Source organism: Triticum aestivum, chromosome 5A (genome assembly GCF_018294505.1).
Source record: "Triticum aestivum cultivar Chinese Spring chromosome 5A, IWGSC CS RefSeq v2.1, whole genome shotgun sequence".
NCBI classification, from domain to species: domain Eukaryota; kingdom Viridiplantae; phylum Streptophyta; class Magnoliopsida; order Poales; family Poaceae; genus Triticum; species Triticum aestivum.
In genome coordinates, this window is record NC_057806.1 from 520576424 (window position 1) to 520583075 (window position 6652).

Genomic DNA, 6652 nt, shown 5'->3' on the forward strand with positions numbered 1-6652 from the left:
AAATGATGCAAAGAAGGAGCATCACCATCGCAAGGGGTCAGGTGGATACCTCAAAGCCCGGCCGTTGTGGGACAAGGCTGAGAATGACCTACTTGCTAAAGGGGTCAAACCAGAGACATTCCACCGGCCAGACCGTTCAAAGACTTGGTTCTTCGGGGTTGGGGGAACATTGGACCCTGAAACAGGGAAGTGCGTTTGGACGGGCGAGCAACTGGAAATACCCGTCAAGAATCTTTAGAAGTATATCACCGCAGCACAGCAAGGGACGTTCGTACCCGACAGAGAGAACGACGAGCTCACACAGGCCCTCGGGAATCCTGAGCACCCTGGATGAACAGGAGGCACAGCAGGCTCCGTTGCATGGAAGGTCGGGTTTCCCGGCGCAGGAGGCTACAAACCCGAGAGAGGAGGAGGAAAGTGGAGCAAAGTGAGTTGCAGAAGCTGAATGCAAGGGTACGAAAGCTAGAGGAACAAGTAGTTCACAGCCAGCAACCTGCCGGAGCTACCCCGGAAGCTACCCCGCCATCTCAGCGAAGAAGCAACGTGGATTCCACCGAGCTCCTTCAGCAGCCTGACTTCAGCTCCTAGCTACCCCATGGATGCTATCGCGGAGGCTCAAGATTGCCACCTTATGACGCAATGGCAGAACCTCAAAGTCAAGGCAGTTGTCGACTCTGTTGCACCTCCTGAACCCGGCACAACTTTCCACTGCCTTCCGATTCCACAAGGCTATGTTGTTGTGATGGTGGATGAAATAACGGAGGGATTTGAGGAGCTCGAGCTTGACCACCCTACCGGTGAAGGGGAGACTCAGCTGGGTCTTGCTCTGAAGACTCCATGTCTATGGCGGAAGGAGCACATCAAGCTTCCAAACTGGACGCCTCCGCCTCCTCCTCCTCCTCCTGTGAGTCAGTGCACTCCGCCTCCTCCTCCGGCGAGTGATCAGGGCACTCCGCCTCCTTCTTCGGCTGCTCCGATGCTTGGCGGCACTCTGCCTCCTTCGCTGCCTAATCCGGCGTGTCCGAGCAGCCCGCCTCCTCCTCCGCATCGTCAGCAATAGAGGAAGACATTCGCCGCCACTCCGGTGCATCGTAGCACTCCGCCTCCTTCTCTGCCTCGTAAGCAATGAAGGAAGAAAGCCGCCGCCGCTCCGGCTGCTCCGGTGTCTAGCAGTACAGCCAGAGGCGGGAGGCAATACAGATTCAGTCCATCTCTCAAGCCTCTAGAGAAGGTACCATACGAGAGGACCGTGGAGGAAAACGCGGAGATCTATGAAGCCTATGTGAAGGACTTCTTAGAAACGCAAAGAGCTATGAAACATCCACCTCCGGATGAGAAGATAGATTCCGTGAAAGTTCAGCGCACTATCGATGCCCAGAAGCGACCACCACCGTCTCCGCCGCAAACCAACTATGAGCGCATTATTGAAAGGACATATAAGGAAGTGGAGCGGTCGGGAAGTACTTGAAGTGATCAAAGGTTAGCAGAATGAAGAAGTGGGAAAAAAATCCCCAGCTCGGCGAACAAGCGAACCAATCATGCCCCCCGCTCAAGGTGTCTAGCGATATCCTCGCTAATCATCCGGGATGGTGCCCGGTACCAATCCTGCAGATTACCGGCCCGATGATGCACATTTTGATACAATGGAGGTGGATGATTTCAAATACTGGTACGGGAAGCCTCTCGTCAAACTTGGTCATCCTCCTCTAACAACGATGATGCGAAGATTCCATGAGTGGTACATGGACACCTGCAGCGAGTATGGGAAGGATACTTTGATGCTGAGAGTTAAAGACGAGCACGACCTCATTGAAATTGATCGGTTCTCTGTTCCATTTGAGGAGTTCTTCCAGTTTTACAATCAAAAGGCCCTCAATAAAATAATCGTCACTTGCTACTGTTTGTAGGTACTACTTCTGTAGTTAAGTCTATATATATAGCTCAGCTCTTTCATTGCATGTATATATAATTATCCTCACTATATTATGCAGATTGAAGATTGTCGAATGCAGAAAAGCACAAATCTATGATATTGGGTTCATTAACACAAATCCCATAGTTGTATTTATGGTTAAATATAATGCCACAGAAACCGAGGCCAACTTGATACAATCGTTGCGTCAAAATCAAAACAAAGAGAAAATACTCTTTCCTTACAACTTCAAGTGAGTGTTACTATCTTGTGCATATTCGGTTTCCCTTATTACTCGAGGTTATAGTAATGTAGTTGATGAGTTATGCATGCGTGCGCAGCTTTGATACGTCCATTTTGCGTCATGCTTTTATATCGATATTTATTGCATTATGGGCTGTTATTACACATCATGTCACAATACTTATGCCTATTCTCTCTTATTTTACAAGGTTTACATAAAGAGGGAGAATGCCGGCAGCTGGGATTCTGGGCTGGAAAAGGAGCAAATATTAGAGACCTATTCTGCACAGCTCCAAAAGTCCTGAAACTTCACGGAAGACGTTTTTAGAATATATAAAAACTACTGAGCGCAAGAAGTTCACCAGGGGGCCACACTCTGCCCATGAGGGTGGGGGCATGCCCTACCCCCTAGGCGCGCCCCCCTACCTCGTGGTCCCCCTGGTGGCCCTCCGATGGCCATCTTTTGCTATATGGAGTCTTTCGATGAGAAAAAAATCATAAGCCATCTTCCCGGACGAGACTCCGCCGCCACGAGGCAGAACCTTGGTGGAACCAATCTAGGGCTCTGGCGAAGCTGTTCTGCCAGGGAAACTTCCCTTCGGGAGGGGGAAATCATCGCCATCATCATCACCAACGCTCCTCTCATCGGGAGAGGGCAATCTCCATCAACATCTTCACCAACACCAACACCATCTCCTCTCCAAACCCTAGTTCATCTCTTGTATCCAATTCATGTCTCCAAGTCTGGGATTGGTACCTATGGGTTGCTAGTAGTGTTAATTACTCCTTGTAGTTGATGCTAGTTGGCTTAATTGGTGGAAGATCATATGTTCATATCCTATATGCATATTAATACCCCCTGATTATGAACATGAATATGCTTTGTGAGTAGTTACGTTTGTTCCTGAGGACATGGGAGAAGTCTTGCTATTAGTAGTCATGTGAATTTGGTAAGATATTTTGATGAGATGTATGTTGTCTCTCCTCTAGTGGTGTTATGTGAACGTCGACTACATGACACTTCACCATTATTTGGGCCTAGAGGAAGGCATTGGGAAGTAATAAGTAGATGATGGGTTGCTAGAGTGACAGAAGCTTAAACCCTAGTTTATGCATTGCTTCGTAACGGGCTGATTGGATCCACATGTTTCATGCTATGGTTAGGTTTACATTAATACTTTTGTTGTAGTTGCGGATGCTTGCAATAGAGGTTAATCATAAGTGGGATGCTTGTCCAAGTAAGGACAGCACCCAAGCACCGGTCCACCCACATACCAAATTATCAAAGTACCGAACACGAATCATATGAACGTGATGAAACCTAGCTTGACGATATTCCCATGTGTCCTCGGGAGTGCTTTACATCATATAAGAGTTTGTCCAGGCTTGTCCTTTGCTACAAAAAGGATTGGGCCACCTTGCTGCACTTTATTTACTTTTGTTACTTGTTGCTCGTTACCAATTATCTTATCACAAAACTATCTGTTACCTATTATATATTTCAGTGCTTGCAGAGAATACCTTGTTGAAAACCGCTTATCATTTCCTTCTGCTACTTGTTGGGTTCGACACTCTTACTTACCGAAAGGACTACGATAGATCCCGTACACTTGTGGGTCATCAAGACTCTTTTCTGGCGTTGTTGTCGGGGAGTGAAGCGCCTTTGGTAGGTGGAATTTGGTAAGGAAAAATTTATATAGTGTGCTGAAATTTACTGTCACTTGTTACTATAGAAAGTAATCCTCTGGGGGGCTTGTTCGGGGTATCTTCACCCCGACCAGTAGAGCGAAGAGTTGCTCCTCAACCCACTGAACATACTGAAAATGAAAATGTCTGCTTCGAAATTCCTTCGGGTACGTTACAAAAAACTGCTAGCTAATCCTTTTGCAGGAGATGGAACAAAGCATCCTAATGAGCACCTAATATATGTGGATGAAGTTTGTGGATTATTTAAGCTTGCAGGTGTGCCCGGAGATGTAATTAAGAAGAAGTTATTCCCTTTATCTTTGAAGGGAGATGCATCGACATGGTATAGGCTATGTGATGATACGGGGTCATGGAACTACAAACGATTGAAATTGGAATTTCATCAGAAGTTTTATCCTATGCATCTTGTTCATCGTGATCGCAATTATATATATAATTTTTGGCCTCACGAAGGAGAAAGCATCGCTCAAGCTTCGGGGAGGCTTAAATCAATGTTATATTCATGCCCCAATCATGAGCTCTCAAGAGAAATGATTATTCAAAATTTATATGCTCGGCTTTCTGATAACAATCGCACCATGCTCGATACTTCTTGTGCTGGCTCTTTTATGACGAAGACTATTGAATTCAATGGGATTTATTGGAAAGAATTAAACGCAACTCTGAAGATTGGGACCTCGACAAGGGTAAGGAGTCAAGTATGACACCTAAGTTTGGTTGTGTTAAATCTTTTATGGATACCGATGTTTTCCATAAATTTAGCACTAAATATGGACTTGAATCTGAGATAGTAGCTTCTTTCTGTGAATCTTTTGCTACTCATGTTGATCTCCCTAGGGAGAAGTGGTTTAAATATCATCCTCCCATATAAGTAAAAGTAGTTGCACCTATTAAAGTTGAAGAAAAGACTGTCACTTATAATGATCCTATTGTTCCTACCGCTTATGTTGAGAAACCACCTTTCCCTATTAGGATAAAAGATCATGCTAAAGCTTCAATTGTGGTTCATAAAAAGCAATATTAGAACTTATACACCTCCTTAGCAAATTAAATTTGAACCTAATATTGCTATTGTTAAAGATCTCTTGACTGATAATATTGATGGGCATGTTATTCATTTCCTTGATGAGACTGCTAGAATTGCTAAACCTAGTGCTAAAGATAAAAACAGACATGTGGTAGGCATGCCTGTTATTTCTGTTAAAATAGGAGATCATTGTTATCATGGCTTATGTGATATGGGTGCTAGTGCTAGTGCAATACCTTACGACTTATACAAAGAAATTATGCATGATATTGCACCTGCTGAGATAGAAGATATTGATGTCACAATTAAACTTGCCAATAGAGATACTATTACACCAATGGGAATTGTTAGAGATGTTGAAGTCTTGTGTGGGAAAACTAAATATCCTGCTGATTTTCTTGTTCTTGGTTCCCCACAAGATAGCTTTTGTCCCATTATATTTGGTAGACCCTCCTTGAACACAGTTAATGCTAAGATAGATTGCAAAAAGGATGTTGTTACATTGGTTTAGATGATATGTCTCATGAATTTAATTTCTCTAAATTTCATAGACAACACCGTGAAGAGGAATTTCCTAGTAAAGATGAAATTATTGGTCTTGCTTCTATTCCCGTGCCTCCTAGTGATCCTTTAGAACAATATTTGCTAGACCATGAAAATGATATGTTTATGAATGAAAGAAAGAAGGGAAATGGATGAAGTATTCTTTAAACAGGAACCCATCCTGAAACACAATTTGCCTGTTGAAATCCTAGGGGATCCTCCTCCACCCAAGGGTGATCCCGTGTTTGAGCTTAAACCGTTACCTGATACTCTTAAATATGCTTATCTTGATGAGAAAAAGATATATCATGTTATTATTAGTGCTAACCTTTCAGAGCATGAAGAAGAAAGATTATTGAAAACTCTGAAGAAACACTGTGCTGCTATTGAATATACTCTTGATGATCTTAAGGGCATTAGTCCCACCCTGTGTCAACACAAAATAAATTTGGAGGAAGATGCCAAACCAGTTCGTGATCATCAACGACGGCTGAATCCTAAGATGAAGGAAGTGGTAAGAAAGGAAATACTAAAGCTTGTTGAGGCAGGTATAATTTATCCCGTTGCTGATAGTTAGTGGGTAAGTCTTGTCCATTACGTCCCTAAGAAGGGAGGTATTACTGTCGTTCCTAATGATAAAGATGAGTTGATCCCGCAAAGAATTATTACAGGTTATAGGATGGTAATTGATTTCCGCAAATTAAATAAAGCTACTAAAAAAGATCAATATCCCTTACCTTTTATCGATCAAATGCTAGAAAGATTATCCAAACATACACATTTTTGCTTTCTAGATGGCTATTCTGGTTTCTCTCAAATACTTGTGTCAGCCAATGATTAATCAAAGACTACTCTCACTTGCCCTTTTGGTACTTTTGCTTATAGACGTATGCCTTTTGGTTTATGTAATGCACCTGCTACCTTTCAAAGATGCATGATGGCTATATTCTCTGACTTTTGTGAAAAGATTTGTGAGGTTTTCATGGATGATTTTTCCGTCTATGGATCCTATTTTGATGATTGCTTAAGCAATCTTAATCGAGTTTTGCAGAGATGTGAAGAAACTAATCTTGTCTTGAATTGGGAAAAGTGCCACTTTATGGTTAATGAAGGTATTGTCTTGGGGCATAAAGTTTCTGAAAGAGGTATTGAAGGTTGATAAAGCCAAGGTTGATGCTATTGAAAAGATGCCATGTCCCAAGGACATCAAAGGTATAAGA